The sequence below is a fragment of the Hydra vulgaris genome, chromosome 04 (assembly GCF_038396675.1).
Source record: "Hydra vulgaris chromosome 04, alternate assembly HydraT2T_AEP".
Classification (NCBI taxonomy): domain Eukaryota; kingdom Metazoa; phylum Cnidaria; class Hydrozoa; order Anthoathecata; family Hydridae; genus Hydra; species Hydra vulgaris.
In genome coordinates this window covers 21,920,948-21,942,500 of record NC_088923.1, presented here as the reverse complement: position 1 = coordinate 21,942,500, position 21,553 = coordinate 21,920,948, and the positions used below count along the sequence as shown (strand labels likewise).

Genomic DNA, 21,553 nt, shown 5'->3' with positions numbered 1-21,553 from the left:
GGTGAATGGTTTCTTTACTTGCCACTTGTCCTGTTGAGTACCCCACCTGTCCTTTACTTTCTTTTTGTAGGTGGTATAGACGTTTATCTTCCGAGGATAACCACTGGCCATTCACTTTCGTGATGTCAAATAATGCATTGAGAACATCATATTTTCCACGCTTGACACATTCATCATAGACCTTCAGCACCTTCATAAGCTTTGCTCTTATCACTTGATCAGACACACGTGGAAAATTCAGTTTATTGTCCCACAATTTTGTAATTTCCTTAGAAATTTGGTCTATTCGTTCTTTTCTTCCTTTAACATATGCTCCGAGAAACTGGTATCTTCCTACGATCTGCAATTGAAGTGGTATTCTGGATTTTTCATCGAGTGAATGTTCTTCTACAGCCACGCTTCCTCTTCTTCTGTGTGACTCTTGAAATCTCACCAAATTTTTAGTCCAAGTCTTCTTGTTCTTTGTTACTGTGGTATGACTTTTCTTGTGAGACATCATATAATATTGTTACGACTTTACGGATAGCTGAGCGTAAATATCCGTTTAATAAAGTCGTTTAATTAATAAAATACTTTAACTGTATAGTAATCCAATTATAGTTCGATAATCCAGTCAATGTTGATAACAGTTTGATAATCCAGTCCGTATCCTAACGATAATGCTACAACTACTTATACTTCGTACACTTACAGCGTCTTTAGTTCGCTACAGTAGTTCCTTATTAGCTCAGTTACACGCAGAGTACTTCATAGAACTATTCACATTATCAACACTGAGCTCTGACAGCAGCTCGCTTATATAATTATTTAGAGCTTCCAGAATGTTCTACTAAGTTCTATAATCTTCTACAGTCTGTTACAGTCGTCTATATCACCGTGGTAACACAATGACGTCATCACATAACAATTCCAAGTATTTGCCGGCACACGGCCGTTTCGTTGCCATGGTAACGTGTGGCGTTATATTTATAAATTCATAACAAAATAATGAAATAAATAGAATTAAGCTGAGAATTAAGCTTAAGATTAAAACATCGGTCAAAAATGAATGTATAAAAATGGTAAATCAAATTTTTATTTTGGGGGTGACCTTTTTTTGTTGCAGAAAGCTATTTGGGCCTTTTTTCATGATTTTAGGCAAAAGTTCATCGATTTATGATACAGGAAACATTTTATTTGAAAAAAAATTAAAAAGTCATATCCCTAATATATATGGATATGTATATGTATATAAGGGTATCCCAAAAAACAACATTTTTGAAAAATATATGCAGAAATCCCCTTAATGTGTTCTATCTAATGCAAAAACACTAGGTCTAAAATTTTTTTGAATAAAAAATAATTTAATATATTAAAATATTTTTTGAATAAAAAATGTTTTAATATATTAAAAAATATAAACAATGTTTATATTTTAAAATATAAACATTGTTTATATTTTTTCAATATAAAGCATGTCAATGATATCGGTTAGACCTTGAACAAAGGAGAAAGAATGCTAACCAAAAGAAACACAATTATCAAATAGAATTTGTAACCAGAGAAATCAGTGATGTAGTAAAGTGAAAATTTTCCTATTAGATTCCTGCGATAATTTAGAACTGAGTTTGTTAAAAATGATATTGGAATAGTAATTAAAGGAAATGGTTTAAAAAGCTTGAGCAAGGAAAAACCCATTGAAAAAAAAATGTGAAACTTATTTTCTTTTTTTAAGATATTTCTTTATTCTAGCTATTGTTTTTCTTTACAAAATATTTTTTCCTTTTTTTTACTTAATCTTTATAACATAGAAAAAAGATACTTAACAACAACTTTTGCTTGTGAAACTTTGATAATACTTAGTCATAAAAAAGAGTATTTTTTTAAATAGTTTAAAAAAGTAGAATCGTGTAAATAAAAGCCTTTAATTGAAGAACATATGATCATTTATTACATAAGTGAGTGTCAATGCATGTCTATGTAAGTATTTTATTTTCTATATGCGAGTGTCAATGCAATTCAATTTTTTTCTGGAAACAATTTATAATTGTTACTATATATAGTTAATAAGTCAGGGTAAAAGGGTTTTTTTGAACGAGTCAGGGAAAACAAGTGAGTTTCAAGGAAAAAAGTCAGGGAAATTACTTATATTTTTGAGTTAAGTCAGGGAAATCTTTTATTGAGAACCTGTATAAACCCTGAATAAGTCTTTGATATTTTATTAATTTACAGTTTTTTTTTTATGCATTTTTAAGTATGAAGACAGAAATGATAAAGCTGTTGATAACAATGGCTTTAATCAAGCATCAAAGGTATAGAAACATTTGATTTTTTTTTTTTAATTGTTGTTAAGATTTTTTTTTTTTAGTTTATTAAATGATTTTTTATCCTTCAATATTATCATTTTTAAGTTGCTGTCAAAACTGAAAACCCTTGATGAACCTGTTTCTAATAACAGTCGCCGCAAAGTAAGATGTCCTGCTTGTGAAAAGTATGTTATAGTTTAAATTTTTAGTTTGACATATTACTAGTTCTGATGTTATGATAACTTGTTCCTTATTTAAACGTCAAGGACTTAACTTTTGTCCTTAAAGCAAGGACAAGGAATAATAAAGCTGCAATTTTTTGTTATTAAGTTATTATTATTATTACTACTATTGTTATTATTATTGCTCTTGTTGTTGTTGTTTTAGTTAAAAACATTTAATATTAAAAAGGAAAACTTTTTCAAAAACGATATTAAATTATAAAGATTTATTTTTTATTGTTAGAAGTGTGATAGACTTAAAGAGGCATTTAATGTCTAAAAAACATGATTGGGATGAATCAAAAGCAAAGAGCGCAAGGATTAATTTGGATTTAAATCTCGAGAGAAAAGTACTTTCTCCTTCTAAAAGGCGTTCCAAAATCCGTAATTATAAAAAAACTATATGTGGTTTTTTACATTGCTCTAAAGAAGTTAAAAAAATTAATAACCATCTTAGGCAATACCATGGCTTAAAAAAGCAATGCTGTTTTCAAGACCTCCTCTGGAAACATTTCTTGATAAGAATTCAGATATGAGCTCAAATGATGGAGTTTCTTCTGAATCTTTAGCAGAAGATGATTTATTAGAAAATAATTTTTATAGAGCTATTCATAATGACAACAATTTCCTGTGTAGTGATTCAGACGATGAAAACCAAGACTGGCTAAGTTTGCAATACTTAGATAAAAGGCTCCCTAAATCAAGTAATAGTTTTCAAGCTGGACATAGCAAAAGTAATTTGTTTAATGTTGCAGGTACCAAAAATGAAAAAGATCCCTCTGATTCTGATGAATCAAATATTGACTTTGATGATGGTGAAGATAAGTTTTATATGACTTTATCTGAAGAAGATAAGTTATTAGATGATTTTCTAATTTGGCTTCAAAGTGTTGAGGGTGGTATCAAACCACTTCGGACTGCCCTGAAACATAAAAATGTTGTTTTAGGAGCTGTTCGTCATGCCACAGATGATGATGTAAATTACAAGCATCTTGGGTGTGTTTCTTTCTTTAATTCTTGGATGTTAAAAATGCAAGAAGATAAAAAGCAGCCAGGAACAATAAAAACCTATTTAGGTTCTCTACAACTGTTTTTAGACTTTTGTATTTCTAAAGAAAAACTTGAAATTATTTCTAATGAAGAATACTCCAAGTTAAAAATCTCTATGAAGCAGTGGAAGCGTAGTTTGTGGAAGGGCGTCCAGGAGAGAAAACATGAAAAAGACATGGATGATTTCCACAATTTTCCGTCTTCTGAAGAAATAAATGCATTAGATAAATCTGATTATGTCAAATGTGCAAAAGACACAATTAAAGCCTCTAAATCTTCCAGTTTTGTAATTACAAAATCCAATTATTGTTTGGTCAGATCATATTTGTTAGCGTATACAGACCAGGAGCTTCCGCCAATATGACTATTGGTGAGTTACGCAGAGCATTATATAAAGAAAATTGTTATACAATTAGCATTAAAAAGTATAAAACATCATATAAGGGGCCTGCAAATATTGTATTGACTTTTGAGCTTTACAATGAGCTAAATAAATATATAGAGTTTTTTCGAAATAAACTTAATGGAATTTCTCTTCCCACAGATACAGCAGTTGTGTTTTTGAGTTATAATGATGCTCCAATGGACTCATCAATGATTACTTCCCAGTTTCATTTATTTTGGAATCGTGCTTTAGGTAAAAAGGTAAAGGAAGATTATACTAAAATGACTCCAACGTTAGTGAGAAAATTTACGACAACAAAAGTTCATCAAAATTTTTCCAGCTTGAAGCAAAATGTTGCGCATCATTTATGTCACAGTTTGAAAGTGGCTGAGAGCAATTATGCCATATTTGACAAATATAATGCTGCTTCAAGTACTAGGAATCAACTGTGTTTAATTCAAAGATCATTAACAGATAAACAGGGTACAAAAGTAGAAAAGAAAAACATACCTTTGAGTTTGTTTGAAAATGAAATAAATAAGGGGTCTATAAAAGTAGCTGATGTAAAAAAAAAGTTGGCTAATTCTTCAGAAAACGTATGTGATGAAAAGGTCAACAAAATAGTTGATAAAGTTCGATATGCAATCAAACGAAAAAAACTCACACAAATGCCAAATCAAGAATTATCAGAAACAGAACCTAATATTGACAATGTTGATTTTGTAAATGAAATTTCTTGTCCATTAAGCTCCCCTATTTCACAAGAAATTCAAAAAAAAGTATATCCACTTAGGAAAAGAAAAGAAGAAATTTACGGCACTGAAAGTAGTAACAATGGTGAAAGTTTGTTTTATGCTGCAGAGGATGTAGATAAATCTGAAGATTTTGACTATGATGATTATATTCCACCTTCTCCAGATAGTGCTGAGACATCTTTTAAAAGAAGTTGATAAGAATTTACTAAAGAAAATTGGAGGCTTATTTATACACATTTATCTAATGTAATCTATTCAAATGAGCCAATTATGAAAGACAAGTTTGCGTTAATGTTGAAGAAACCAGAACTAGAGGGTCTTGTAAAAAAGTTTGGTTTACAATCATTGATCGTAAAAATGCGAACTGAAAGAAAAAACAATATAAACGTTTTGTAAATAGTTTTTTCATTATTTAGGTGTCTTAAAACAAAAGTGAATTTTTTATTTACTACATATTATTTTCATGTAAAAATCTAATAGTTTTAAACTGGGTGGAAGGCATAAGGCAGAAATAGTTTGTTCATGTCTTTATTATGTTTGCAGATGTTCTTTTTTTGTACAAAAATAAATAATTATATTAAAACAACTATAAAAAACAGGGTTTTTTTATTAACGTTTTTTTTTTTTACGTTTATTTGTTACTACAGTAGTAGTAGTAATAAAGCAGTAGAAGTAATACTACTGGTTAAATGTTCAATAGAATTAGTGAAATTGAAATGGATGATATTAGGCTTGAAGAAGTTATTTGTGGAAATGAAAATAATGTGATTAGGCATGTTGATAATCTCCTTGTCGAAATGAAATATATAGAGCTAGGCGAGATGAAATTATTCATCTACAAAATAAATAATTTTTTTCTAGACAAGGAAGAAATGTTGCTAGACATAATAATTAGTATACTACTTTGCTAGACCGTTTGAAATGTTGCTAGACAAAAAGCAATACAATTATAGATCAAAACTATTTAAGAGAAGTGAACCAAACCTGCCAGATAAAAAATATTTTGATGAAACACTTTTTTTATGTTGCCATAATGGTAAGGTAGTTTTGCCTCCACATTTATCGTTTCCACAAGTTTTACAAAATATATTTACTGGGAGCTAAAAAGATCATAATTCCAATATAAATTTTTTATATTGGAATATTAGAAATTATGATAATGCCTATTATTATACTAATGCCTATATTAGAAAGAAATAATAATGCCAAGAAATAATAATATTATACCAGTGGAATATTATAAAGAAATAATATTATACCAGTGGAATATTATAAAGAAATAATATTATACCAGTGGAATATTATAAAGAAATAATATTATACCAGTGGAATATTATAAAGAAATAATATTATACCAGTGGAATATTAGAAAGAAATAATAATATTATACCAGTGAAATATTAGAAAGAAATAATAATATTATACCAGTGGAATGTTATAAAGAAATAATATTATACCAGTGGAATATTATAAAGAAATAATATTATACCAGTGGAATATTATAAAGAAATAATATTATACCAGTGGAATACTATAAAGAATTAATATTATACCAGTGGAATATTAGAAAGAAATAATATTATACTAGTGGAATATTAGAAAGAAATAATATTATACCATAGGAATATTAGAAAGAAATAATATTATACCAGTGGAATATTAGAAAGAAATATTAATGCCTGTCTTTCTCTTGTTTCATTTACAGCTAATGTAGTTCAAGCTATGAATCATGGGCAGCCATGTTTTGGAATATCTGGTCAAGTTTTTTAATGTGTAGATAATCTTAGGCTAGATTAAGATATTCCCCCAACATATTGTTAACTGGATATCTATTTTTTACTATACTTTTCTTTTTATTCCTCAATTTTTTTTTCAATATTTTAAGATATCACAATCAATAAATTTAAGAATTATCAGAACTTACTTTTTAAAGAGTTATCATAGTTATAATATTAGTTGCTATATATTTTATTTACTTTTCATAGAAACCTTTTTTTTTTTTTTTTTTTAGTTTTATAAATTCAAACATTGTCTAATTATGTTCTTCCTTTTTTTTAGTTGATTTTGTCATTGCTTTATAAATTCGCCTACTGTTGAAACATGATTTTAATTTAGTAAATTTATATCATTTGAAATTTACTGTATTAATCATTAGTCAACAGTTGAAAAGAAACTAGAATTCTGCATAATTGAGGTAAAAATAATTTTGTTTATTGGTATCATTACAAAATCAGTTTTTATGGTATTGTTTTATAGCTATTTTGTGCTACTATTTTATTATATTATATTATATCATTATAACGACATGTTATAACAACACTATGTTGATTTCGTCATTGTCAAATTACTTTTATTATGCTCATAATAAGTTCTTTAATAAATCATAATATTTTGTATGTTATTTAACTTTTTCTAACGTAGCTGTGCCATTGAAAACGCTGTCTGTTTCTTTCTCTTTTTATTTAGGGTTTGTTAACAAAGGGATCATTAATGGCCCTTTATGTTATTACTAAGTTCTTAGGTATTTCGGGGTTGTTTTTTTTTAATAAGCTTTTGCTTTTTACTGACTTTATGCTTTTTACTAATTTAATAATTGAATGTATGAAATGTATTGTTCATGTCGTAAACTAAAATTTGTATTTTATTATATTTTTCAGATAATAAATCAAATTAATTGTTATTATTGATTTATTTACTAATAATCCTTATTACGAGTTGCTTACTGCTAGTTAAATAATGAACCTTCCGATAATTGCCAAAAATTATATTGTCCTGTTTGTTGCAAGTAGGTTTTTGTTTATAAAGTATTTATTAACAAAAACCAAGTTTACATAATAATTAGGATTGTGATAGACTTAAAGAAGCGTCTCATGACTAAAAGACACAATTGGACGAGTCAAAAGCAAGAGAAATAAAGAATAAAAGAGTTTTTTTGAATAAATGTAACAAAATGTTTTGCAAACATAATTTTATACATAATATTATACAAAGCTGTTTCGAGACTGTGTAAATTCCTTTATTAGATGCAAAGCAAATTGCGATTAAAGAATACCGTAAATCTGAAAGAACTAAAAGCTTTGAAAGATTATTAGTACGTCACAATAAATAAACAAAATTATAAAAACTCATATAAAAACAGTACTATCCTTTCCTAAAATTTGTTGCACAAAATAAATTACAAAGAAAAAAAACTAGGCTTTTTAAATTTGACTCGTACGCATATTTATCTGCATTCAAAATTAACCGACACGTTTGTTTTTGTTTGCAAAAACTTTTTTTTAATGATGACAAATGATTACCTGCTCAAGCTAAACTGCATATATATATATATATATATATATATATATATATATATATATATATATATATATATATATATATATATATGTGTATATATATATGTGTATATATATATATATATATATATATATATATATATATATATATATATATATATATATATATATATATATACATACATACATATGTACAAACACACATACATACATGCATACATACATACATACATACAATACATACATACATACATACATACATACATACATACATACATACATACATACATACATACATACATACATACATACATACATACATACATACATACATACATATATAGCCAATAATATACTTCACGGGTAACGCATTTGCAAGTTGTTAATGCCTCCATATTTTAATTTAAATAAATGTTTTAAGACAATTAGAAATTATAAGAAAAAATTAGACAAAATGATAAATAGAGAGATTAAATTATTTACTGTCTTATTTGCGCTCGCTTCAAGCAAACACCTCAGTAAAGCTTGTCAATAACGCTGTCTATTTGCCTATATTGAACAAAAATTACGCAATGGGGTACTTTTTAAGGCAGTTTGTAAGTCACCCAATTATTTGTTACTAAAATTTTAGATATCTGTTCGGTAGTGGAGCTATATAACTTCATAGTTTCGCTTTCAAAGAAAGACAATCAAGTTCTCAAATGAAAGAATATCGGAGAAAATTCTTACAAAAAATTATAGAAGAATCAGTCTGTTGCTGCCAAAAACCTTATAAAAAAGCTATTTTGTACCGCATACAATCACCTATAGAATAGGTTGTATTTGTGAATTTCAAGAAGGCGCTAATTTAACTAAACGGTTAATAGTGTTCAGCAGTCAGAGCTGTATCCATCCTGTTCAAAACCCATATTTTTGAAGCAGCATGCCAACCAATCCTAACAGTTACAAAATAATACTTAGTATAAAAATAATTAAAAATCAACATTCAGTTAATACGTGAAATGATAAACTGCAACAGCAACAGCAACAGTGAAATGATAAACTGCTCAGGCTTCATATTTAACAATTATGTTTCTTAAGTTACTGCACTACAAAAGACTCAAATAATCTTATTATCCGATATGTACTGTGGACTCCAGAAAATCGTCAAAGAGTCAAGTTGTTAGGTAAACCGAAAACATTTTATCTCCAATATAATCTGCAAAGTGATAAACAGTAAAACGCCACCAACAGCTAAAGAGATCAGGTACGTCGAAAAGTCTGATCAAGCACGGAAAGTATTAAAAAAGTTGTTGCCGACTTTAAACTCCCCCTGTTTGCAGCCGATAAATGACGGTGGTGATGATAATGATGTTTGGCCATTGAGCACCGGTGCTTTTAAACTATTTCGTTTATAGACTTATTTTAAACAAAAAAAAGTGTCTAATAAATTAAAAGACAACTTTTAGTTAATATGAGAATTAATTATAGCTAAATATGGTTGTTCGATATAGTCACTTCAGACTTAAAAACAAGAATATGTCAAAAAATTTTATTTATGAGCATTGCAAAAAATGTGCGCCCCCATGCTACCTAATGCAAAAAATTTAGGTAATTAATTTTGTTAAGTAAAATTCAATAATTAAAAAAAACGTAAGTTAATTTATCTAGTAATAAAACAGAATTTGAAAACTTCATTAAAAAATTCAACTACTTGTGCGCGTAAATGCAGAAACAGAAAGAACATCAACTTCTCTGTTTGTTCATACACTATTGAAAGGTTTTTACAAAACCTACCCGATTAAACACATTTCAGTAACTTTACTCAGGTTAATACGCGGGGGAAAAAAATACGAGTAGTAGAAAAAATTTTTAAAACGAAAATATAAAAACTGGTGGAACTATGGTATTTTCAGGGGGAATTTACTTGGTTTTAAGAAATAATTGGTGTTTGTTAGCGAAATTAAGTCATAGAAAGGGGAATCGTGTTTGGCCTTCATGCTGCGCAAGTAGAAAAAACATTTATAAAAAAGCTATTTTTACGAGCGGACCAATAATTCAAGTTGAAAAAATTATTTGAAATAAAAATAGATTTATTTTTGCAGCATTTACAAAAAAATATTGTCTAAAATATCGCTTTTACGCACCTCTTGTCTCTAATTCAAATTTCGCAACGCGAGGGCTCAGGTTAGTTCTTTTATCACTCATAACTGTCCACATTATCACCATTAGAGGGTTCTTTTTTACTGCCTTCATAACACATTCTTGCTTATACATTATTTTTTACCGCGTCTGACAAAAGAAAACTTAACCTCCAATATAATTATAATCCAATATAATTATAATCTGAAAAATACAGCTTAAAAAAAATGAAATTTATAAGATAAAAAAAAAACCCTTATGAATATCTTAAATATTCAAATTGATTTTATTGCTGTAATAGTTTTTGGTTTCATTTCGGGTTAGAGCATTTGAACCCCAGTTTTGCTACACGATGTCTTGCAGTTCTCTTAGAAATTACTGCTTATTATATGCTTTTAGTGTTTTCGTACTTTTCTTCGGTTTTTAACACAAGTTTTCGTACTTTTCTTCGGTTTTTAACACAAGTTTTCGTACTTTTCTTCGGTTTTTAACACAAGTTTTCGTACTTTTCTTCGGTTTTTAACACAAGTTTTCGTACTTTTCTTCGGTTTTTAACACAAGTTTTCGTACTTTTCTTCGGTTTTTAACACAAGTTTTCGTACTTTTCTTCGGTTTTTAACACAAGTTTTCGTACTTTTCTTCGGTTTTTAACACAAGTTTTCGTACTTTTCTTCGGTTTTTAACACAAGTTTTCGTACTTTTCTTCGGTTTTTAACACAAGTTTTCGTACTTTTCTTCGGTTTTTAACACAAGTTTTCGTACTTTTCTTCGGTTTTTAACACAAGTTTTCGTACTTTTCTTCGGTTTTTAACACAAGTTTTACAAATTGTTGGCAGTAATGCGTGGTCTTCCACATTTTTCACCTTCGGTTCTTTGTAAGACAGTTTTCTCATCATTTAAGATTTGAATTTTTTTACTGTCATCAAAGAAACATTAACTATATATTAACTTCAATTATATAAAATATGTCTCAGAGTTTATCAATTTTTGTTTGTTAGTTTTTTCATTATTTCAGTTATGGTGTTTCCTCTAATCTTAAAAGTTATTGGTGAAATCTTAGTTTTTCAACATTTTACTTAACTATTAATGAGTTGTTATTTATTTTACTTTTAATTATATTGGTTAAAAAATATACATACATAAAACGGTTTTTTTAGATTAAGTACTCTTTTATTTTGAATTTTTTGCTCTTTATTTAAATATTACTTTATTACAAATTGTTATAAATTTTATTTTCATATTCTTCAACAAATACTTTGTATAATATACGTATATAGTGTGGCTCTTGAAAATACGTGCTCTTTAATTAACTAATTTATTTTTTCTTTTTCTTTATTACCTTTCTTTCAGATATTCTTGTTTACTTGATTATTACTCTTAACATGAATATTGTTCTTGAAGTATTTCTTAAACTAATTGTTATTTATTTTTACATTTATAATTTTTAATAAATAGTTTGTAAAGTATAAATATATTATCCGCCTAATGTAAATACGTTTGGGGCTCGGTGATAAGACAAAATAATATCTTCTACTTGCCCCGCCAGTTTTTTTTATTTATTTATAAACCTTGTAAATTGTAAAAGTTATTAAACGGCGAAATAAATAAATTAAAAAAAAAAAAAAAAAAAAAACTAAATTTGCAATCTTTCTTTGCAATTGCGTTTTTGCTCAAATTAAAATTTTGCATAGAATGCGCGAAACTGCGCTTTTTGCGAGTTTTCACATGCTCTAGTTTATCGTGCTAAAAATAATGTCACAATTCTATATAAATGTTCTAACTCAAAATCAATTTAGTTAACCTATAAATATATTTAAATCTTAAGGAATGTAGGGATAAAATAAATGAACTCTTTTAATACCCATATTTAAATGAAGTTTTAGTGAAAAAGTAAAGTGTCACTAATAGTCTTTAATAACAGCAGATTTTTCCAATTATCTTCATATTAATTATTAAATGTTTAATTTTTTGAATAGATGGTTCATGGCAATCCGTTAACATATAAACAACTTTATGTTTACGAGATGCTTTATCTTTTAAATCATTTCATCAATTGGATACATTTACATCAAGTTTTTATTTTTCTTCTAAAACACTTATTTATGTTCGAGGATATTGAAAACAATATAAAACTACACTTTACAACTTAAAAACTAAAACCTCATTTTAAACCCAAAACAAATAATATTTTTAAATATTGTTTTTATTTTTTTATTTGAAAAAAGTATTGCAATTATGATAACTTGTCGTATTGTTTTTTCAAAATAAGCATGCAAAAATAACCAATTAACAAACTATTAATTAAAAAATAAAGCTTTGTTACATAATTAAATATTATCTCCTTTTTATGATCCTAAAATAACAAGAATAGATAATAATATTGCAAAATAGTATTATATAATCTAAGAATACTGTTGTGTTTGTCAAAAGAGACGTAATAGTATAGCTTTAAAAAACGTTGTTTTAATTGAAAATGAAAATATGATAAATAAAATTGTTGACCATTTTAAACGCGATCGATTATATCGTATAAAGAATCAGATCATTTGCTACAAGAATTTGAGATCTTTGAATGAAGCCGTTCATTTGCTTGATACAAGTCATAAAATAAAAATGTCACTTCTAACAATACACTTGTTAAAGTTTTAATGATAAATTAAATCCTAATATTGTTCTTGAAAATTATGCAGATTTTAATACTACGAGTACTGATAATGATTCTGAAGAGCACGATTATGCTAATTACGACTACAACAGTGATTATTGCGATCAATCTATTGAAGAAAATACAATCAATATAGAAATCGATAGAATTGCAAATTCACATCGTATCTGTTTTATTTGTAAATGTGAATCTGGTTCGACTCCGTTTAGAAAAATTACAAATGAAGATAATCCATAATTTCATTGAAACAAACATATTTATACCAATTGATAGTCGGTGTTGTAAGTTTCATTTGACAGATAGTAAGTGGCTTAGAGATGAATATATCAACTGTAAAAAACTTTGTTTACTTAAATAAAACAATGGCGCAAGATTTATTAAAAAGTTTTTGGTCTAGGATTTTAAAAACAGCATCTATATTCGCAAAATTTAGTGGTATAAATAACGTAGCAACTGAGTTTTAATTCCAAAAGGTTTTACCAAAGATAAATTTCTAATATTTGGTAAATAAATTGAAAGCGGTTTTTCTGGTTTGGTTTAAGACTGGCCAAAATTTAATTACTTATTATTTTGGTTTATCATTTCGGCTGAAAGTTCAGAAATATTACCATTAGATAAGTGGCTCGCTTAATGCTGATTTTATTGGCTAATATTTAGCAGCGAAATCACGATCAAGATTGGCTGATAACATTGGTAACACAGATATGATAAAAGATTTCTTTGACATAAAAAATGAACAGCTCGCAGTTATAGCCAATAGTAGTTATTTATTCTGTGAAAAAAGTTCAAATAATTCTATACGACAAAACCTGTAGAGTGGGCAAAAAAAAATAAGACATTTAAGTTACTCTTTTATCGTTTGCACTGCAAATTCTTTTGTTATTGATGTTTATGGACCTTTTGCTGCAACTATTAATGACGCAACTATATTAAGCGATATTTTAAAAACAAAAAACGATTTAAGAGAACTTGTTCAGTCCAAGGATTTATTAGTTTTAGAGGTTTTAGAGGTACCATTGCTAAATAGAAAACTACATATAAAGTATTTACCAAAATGCCAACTTGTTCAAAAGGTCAGATTACTTTTTTACAAGAAAGCATACAAGGTTTGTTACAAAATGCAGATTATTGGGCTTATTGAGGCTGTTAATGGTACATTTAAGCAATCTTTTGGTTCTTTGAAAAAAATAAGGAACACGATGCTTCCTCGTATAACGATTAATATTAGAATAGTTTCTGCTTTCATGAACTGGTTACATTTAATATATATCCGATAAAAAAGACAGTAAATATTGCAATTCTAATAAAAATAAAGCTAATTTAAAAAATGAATTGGAATCATACATTTTGAATAAAAAAAGCAAAAGTATATAGTAATTTGAACATATTGACGCATTAGACAAATGATTTCCCGAGGTTTTCTATAGAGGATAGGCGAAAATACATCACATTTGATAAGATAAATCAGATAAAGCAAAGTTAAATTTATCTAGCAGAACTTTGAAATAAAAATGAAAAATATACTATTTTGATTGATAGAAATATTCAACAAATTCAAAATTATAAGTTGATTTCCGCTGAAATTGAGTCAAGAAATTGAAACGCTACAAAGCATAGGCTGTTTATTAAATATTTGCCAAACATTGATAGTCCAGAATCCTTATTGTCTCGGATATGTCTCAGGTTTAAGAACGCGTGTTTGTTCTAGTCACATAGCTAGAATCATTTTTTTTTTTTTTTTTGTGAAGTGTATTTAAACATTGTTTCAATTTTATATGTTGCACGATGTTTAACATATACAAATCACTATAGATCAATATTTTAGATTAACTATTTTTTATTATTAAATATATAAAATTATAACAATTTTTCTTGTTTTTAAAGTCATTTCAATAAACTAATGTAATATATATATATATATATATATATATATATATATATATATATATATATATATATATATATATATATATATATATATACATATATATATATATTAGTAAAAAACACTTATCTAACTTTTTTCTTCTACTTGAAGTTTCACCATTGCTGGATCATCAGGAAGAGAACTCTTCCTGATGATTCAGCAATGGATCATCAGGAAGAGAACTCTTCCTGATGACCCAGCAATGGATCATCAGGAAGAGTTCTAAAGAATTACTAACATAATTTACATATATATATACATATATATGTATATATATTTTTAGTTTTGCTTATACTAATATTTTAAAAGTTATTAGACAACTATGAAGCCAAACTGATTGGGCTTCATAGTTATCTGGTAATACGTAAGGCATTTATGATACGTTGGTGTAAAAATCTAAACACGATCGACTAGGCGTGGATATGGGTCAAACGACAACAAAGTAGATCATACTTTTTTCTTGTTAGCATAAAAATACAGAAATCTACTTCTATTACGATTTCTATTTAATAATTTTTTTGGCTTGATTGTTTTCTTATAAATAAAAAAGCATTGTCTTTCAAGAAATACTTTCCCAAGAAAATCTTTCATTAACACAGAAGGTATCCTTTCTATTGAAGGCGTGGTGATATTTAAATCATCATTATCAAACATTCCTTTTCAACAATAAATCCAAATGTTTTACCTGATACCATTAAATGTGGTCAACTCGTTAAGCTTTATACCAATACTGGCTAGGTTTGTTTAGCAAATATATCTAGGCACTCAGACTTTTTCCTGGTTCACACACTGTTTTGAATTTCTTTTGCAAGTGGCTCACTAAGGACGTCAGCAAGTGAGCTCACTAAGGACGATCACATTATTTATCATTAATATTGTACCTGAAAAGTAAATAAAATTTGTTTCGCTTTAAAACTTCTGAAAAGATAGATGAGTGGAACAAGGAATCAGTTGGCCAATACTAATTGGCGTTTATATATAATTCCCATCAAGAAAAGTACACCAAGAAATCTTTTTATTTCTCAAATAATTGTTTCCTTTCGACTAGAGAAATAGGTATTATCATACTTCACGTAGTTAAGTAAAAACTATAATCTGTTACAATCAAATTAATAACTTTGCCAAAAATATACAAATCAAAAAAATTTATACTCCTTCTTTATCGCCTAATTGTTGATTTTATACCCTCATTATATAAAACAATTCGATATATTATTTCTAGTCATCTTTTATATATTTACGTCTTTATAATAAAATATTTGTAAATTACAATTTTATAAAAATGGTGCTCGGTGATAAGACACTATCTCTTCTTCTTACTCCATCTCTTTATTTTATTGTATATGTATGTGTATGAATATTTTATTATAGCAAAAGGCAAAATAAACTAATTGTGTGATAAATGTCTTAAGTCTACATGCTTTAAATTGACATGCTTATCTTTTTTAAAATAACAATCAAAGTTAATAAAGTTCAAATTCGATTATGATCATAAAAATCATAAATGAATTTGACTTACTGACAGCAGTGACGGATTAAGAGAAAGATGGGGGTATGAGGGGTACGCATCTCCCACCCCCATCAGAATCTGAAAGTCCTAAAATATCTTAGAAATAAAGGATTTATTTTTTTAGGAGACCGAAATGTGGTACAAAATACAAAAATGATTCGACATCCTCCTCCACCACCCCTCCCTCCTTCCCCCTCCATCCCCCTTCACACACACACACACACACACACACACACACACACACACACACACACACACACATACACACCAAAAATTCCTGGATCCGTCACTGACTGACAATAAGAAAAGTTATTTCCATGCTGCGAATTCCAATCTTTCTCTTCGTTGCAGTAAAGATTAATTGTAAAACTAACCATTTTGAAAAAAATTATAGTCTTAGTACCACTTTTTCACAAAGATAAAAATGAACAAACCTTTTTTCTGAAAGATTGTTATTAAAAAAGAACTAATCAAAAGAAAGAATTTTGCGCATTTACTTAGAAACTACTGGATCATTATCTAAAACTATTTCTAAACAAGCCAAAGTTAGTCAGTCAACTATTTCTCTGGTTCTCAAACGTTATAAAGAATCTCTATCCATCAATCGCAAGCCTTGACTTATGGTAAATTAGATTTTAGACTAATACTTGGTCACAGATTTTATGCTGGTATAAAGCGTGGAGCTGTCAGCAATAAATATAAATATACAAATCTGGATAAGTTTGGCAAGAAATGTATAACTTGGCAAGCATTTTATTGCTTTGGCAAAAAATACAAGCCATTTGTAACTCCAAAGTCAATAACTCTGTAAAAATAAGTGTCTGGAAAAGCGTCTTGTACCTTTTATAAAATCTTGTAATTTTTCAGTAACGTTTTGGCCTAATTTAGCAAGCTGTCACTATGCTCAATCAGTAATGAATTGATACCAAAGAAATGGCGTTGAAATTATACCTAAAGATCACAAAAATTGTCCACAAATACGTCCTATAGAAAACTGTTGGGTCATTTGTAAGTTTAAGTTAATTTAGAAACAATATAAAGTCAATACAGAGTCCGAGCTGCAAAAAAAGTGAAGAAAACTTTCTGATCAAGTTACCGATAGCACTGTGCAAAACTTGATGTGGAGCGTTTAGCCAAAACTTCGTAGTCTTGCCTCAAGGTTTTCTTACCTAGAGGTTTTCTTACCTCAAGGTAAGAAAATCGAATAAAAACAACATGTTAAAATATAAATTAATGAGTTGTTCTATATTTATAAATAACATTAATAAATATATATTTAATATATTTTCTGTTAATTAAACGTGTTTTTCGTGCCTAAGCTTAATGCTCCAGTCTCAAACAAATAAAGAAATTTTTGTTTGCATAAACTTGCAAACTCTAATAATGATATCCAAAATACAAAAATTAATAAAAATTTCTCAAAGGCAAGATTTGCCAAAATGAGTTTTTTAGGCTATATTGAACTAGGTGATTCTTATACAAACCACGAACATGTACAACTAAATTAAACCGTATATACCAAATTGGTATACCAAATATACCTTTATTTAAATGCTGTCAGGTCTCAACCAAAAAGGGCTAATTCTTATTGGCTAAGTTTAAAAAACCCATAAAACATAACACGTTGTGACTAAAATATACTCAAGTTTTTAACAAAAAACGGCAAACTCTTTCTCGATTCTCGACACAGTTCTCAAATGGTTCGACTTGCAAGCCTAAACATTGATATTAAAATAACTAAATAAAATCAACAAATTCTTATATGCTAGATATTCTTTTAAAATTTCCACACTCACAAATAAATTAAACCAGGCTGTAACGTTTTACTTTGCACTGGACATCTGTCAAACGTTTTGTAAACATATGGTAACACTTAAACTAAACAACTTTTTATATCCTGCGCGGCCTTGGCGCAAAGATCCGAGATAAGGCGCCTGCTCTAGTGCAATAAGTGACACTGGTAAGAAAAGAAGCGTGAACTTCCTCGTTAAATGCTCTTCCGTAGGGATCTGTGACCATAAAGACTTCTTGGAACTTCTTAATTACCACAAAGAAAAAAAAATGCTTTTTTTTACTTCTCTTGGATATTGCCTACTTAAATTACACTCCAACAAGTCAGTTCATTTAATTGCATTAGGCAACTTAGAAATATCAGACATATCAACTGTTTTTTAGTCAATAGCAATTAATTGTCTCTTAACTTAATTGTCGTCTTATAAAGGCAATCAATTTTATATTCCTGAATGCTTTCGCAGTGGTGAAAACTACATCTTAACAAACTATAGTATATTAGAAAAATCATTGACAAAAATTGTGTATCAAGTGGTTGCGCCCTTTTAGTGGGTAAGATGTATTTGCCGAAAGCAGCCTAACATTAATGCGGTAAATAATTTGGTGAAGATAGAAAAGGTTATCTTTATAAAGTGTTGTTTTTGTTTTTATGGTTGAAAGGCTTCAAAAATTTATTCTTATGTTGTAAAATCCTCACCTGAAGTTTGCATAACAAATTTATGGCTGAAAAAAGAAATTGATGAGTGTATTACTTCACTTCATCAATCCTAATTTAAAATAAGAGTAGTTGTTACCGATAACCATTCTAGCAATGTTAATGTTTCATAAAGCATATACTGGAGACGGAAAACTATTTATTTATCATCCAGTTTATATAAGAGTATGTTAAATATACTTATTATTTGATTCCGTTTTATAAAAAATGTAAGAAACAACTTGTTAAACGAAAAAAATTTGTTTTTCCTTCTTTTGCATTTGATTTTTCCAAAGACTAACTTGGAGTTACTGCTGGTTACATTGCTGGGAACATATTTCATGAAATTACTAAACAGAAACTTAAAAAAAGCAATAAATTTATTATTAAGTCACTTATCTTGATAACAACAAACAAGTTGTTGACCTTACATTGGCAATATTTGACAAAACAACTGCACCTTCAGTATTGAGTAATTTTCCTGAAAGAAATAATGCAGCGCAATTTTTATCATTGTTTTATTAGCTATATGTCACACTTAAATCAAAGCAGAAATTCAATGCATTGAATCAACTCGCCAATGCTGCTGTTAAAGGTGATAACAATCCGACACTTTATAGAGAAATTTCAAATTGTATTGAAATTTGATTAAAATGTAAATACTTTACACCAAACAAACTTCTCATGCTCTAATTATAACACTGTAAGCAACTTATGAATGATTTGCTTGAAGAAGGTTATACATTTGTTCTTGATTTCATTTTACAAAGTGATCCTTTGGAGCTTCGTTTTAGTAAGTATTGACAAATGAGCGGTGGTTTTTTGTAAGTCTTTTAGAAATATGCAATAGGGAAAAGATTTTGGCAGAAGTCTGCTCTATAATATTTTCCAAAAATATTATCTGAGAAGAAAATATTTATCTGACATTTGATAATCTAAGTTTAAAAAATATAATGCAAGATGTTGCTTTGTTGTCTACATAAGTACTAGTGTCAGATTTTTGACGATTTTGAAGGCACAATAGCAAGTTTCATTGGTAAAAAATTCAAAAAAAGATTTGGATGTTAAACTTGTGATAAAAAATATTATTGTTAAAAGTAAAAGATATTAAGACCTGAAAATTTTAAACAGAGGAGAACCCATATATTTCTATTCTTTTATTTATCGTCTTCTATGTGCCGTTTCTTGGGTTATTAGAGGCCTGGGTCTCAGGTTGCTTTAAATAGCACGTGTACCTTGTGTCGTGCACAAAATGATATATAAAAAATATACTCTCCTCCTTATCTCGTTCTCGCAGATGAGGATAATTTTCAAACACTTATCCTGACGGTACTAAATCATTCCAGCTAATTATAACCTTTTCAATTAGTTTACAGGCTTGATAACCATAAGGAATAAGATGTATGCCAAACATTCAGGTCACCCCCTTCATCATCCAGATTAGAAAAAGACCATATTAAAAAAAAATCAGCGTTTAAACAAAAAAACAATTATTAAATCAAACACAAAATGGACTACAAAATACAAATCAAAAAAGGTTTATCAAAAAAGAACCAAAAAAGAATAAGAAATCAAAAAGACCATCTTGGGTCTTCTTGGAACGTTTTAATAACTAAAAAGAGAAATTAAATAAACACATAATAACAACAAATACAAATTGTTCATCACACAAAGAGATTTTTGCAGGTATCAAACTTGAAAAAAAAAATTGCTTATCCAAAATAGTCTAACATAATGCAACATCGCAAAAAATAATAATAAGTAATATGAAGTCTCCACGGGAAGAAACTGCAGGGTCACATTTTTTTTCATTCGTTATTAAACTTTTAAACCTATATAAGTTTAGAATTTTTAGGAAAAATGTGTGCATTTTTAAAGTATATTTAAATTATTGCAATATACTATTAACTATTAACTATATAACTATTGTGGTTAATAAAGCTAGAAAGTGTAAAAAGTCAAAACTTTCAAATTGTGACCCAGCCGTTTCTTTCCGTGGAGTCTTCATATTTTAACTATAGACTTATGAGTTCGTGTTTACGCTTTATTGATTCTTACGCACTTACATGAGGGTTAATTGAGTTAGCACCTTGCCCTCGTGTATTTTGTTTTTAAAATAGATAGACTTTACTAGATATAATTTTAGATTATTTAATAATCTGAATCTAATTCTCACGGTCCGAAATGTTGCCATAACGAAATACTTTATTGAACAAAATACCTGCCGAATAAAATAACATAATGCTCTTGTTAAAGAAACACAAAATAAAAACTTGGGGCGGAGAATTTTTTTTCTTGTTTTTATAAACAATTTGAAATTTTTAAGGGCTATGCTTGCTGTAAATCCTTGTGCGGGTTTCGATCATTTGTTTTTTGTTTTTTTCTCATTTGTGGTTTTCGCTTATGTATTTCATCGGTATATACATAAAATATTTATATAAATATATGCATGATGTATTTATATAAATATATCTATATTTATTCATACATTTAAAATACTTGAAACAGTATTTTGATAAGGAAAAGGGTATGAGTTATAAGCAAATTGGTTTTTAAATTTTTTAAAGTTTTTGTTCTAAATTCTATCATTTAAAATAAAACATTGAACCAAATGTAAAGAATAAAGTTTAGTTCCTAAAATTTTTATTTGATACACAAAGTTTTTATTTCTATTTTAATATGTATTTTTATACGTGTCTATCTGATACAAAACACAAAATTTTTATTTTTAATTAAATAATGGAGTGGTTTTGTAGCTTGGCTTGTACGAAATTTAGACTATTCAATTCCAAACAAGGTAAAGTATTCTATACTTAGCTTTCAATAATAATAATGTTTCATATAAAGAAAAAC

The 21,553-nt window shown here is 28.0% G+C and overlaps 1 long non-coding RNA gene across 1 annotated transcript; it reads left to right on the top strand.

Moving 5' to 3' along the window:
• The first annotated feature begins 2,062 nt into the window (after positions 1 to 2,062).
• Positions 2,063 to 6,885, top strand: LOC136079026 (uncharacterized). The gene is made up of 3 exons (XR_010637873.1): positions 2,063 to 2,291; positions 2,391 to 2,470; positions 6,755 to 6,885. It is a non-coding gene; the product is annotated as an uncharacterized LOC136079026 (long non-coding RNA).
• The last annotated feature ends 14,668 nt before the right edge of the window (positions 6,886 to 21,553 follow it).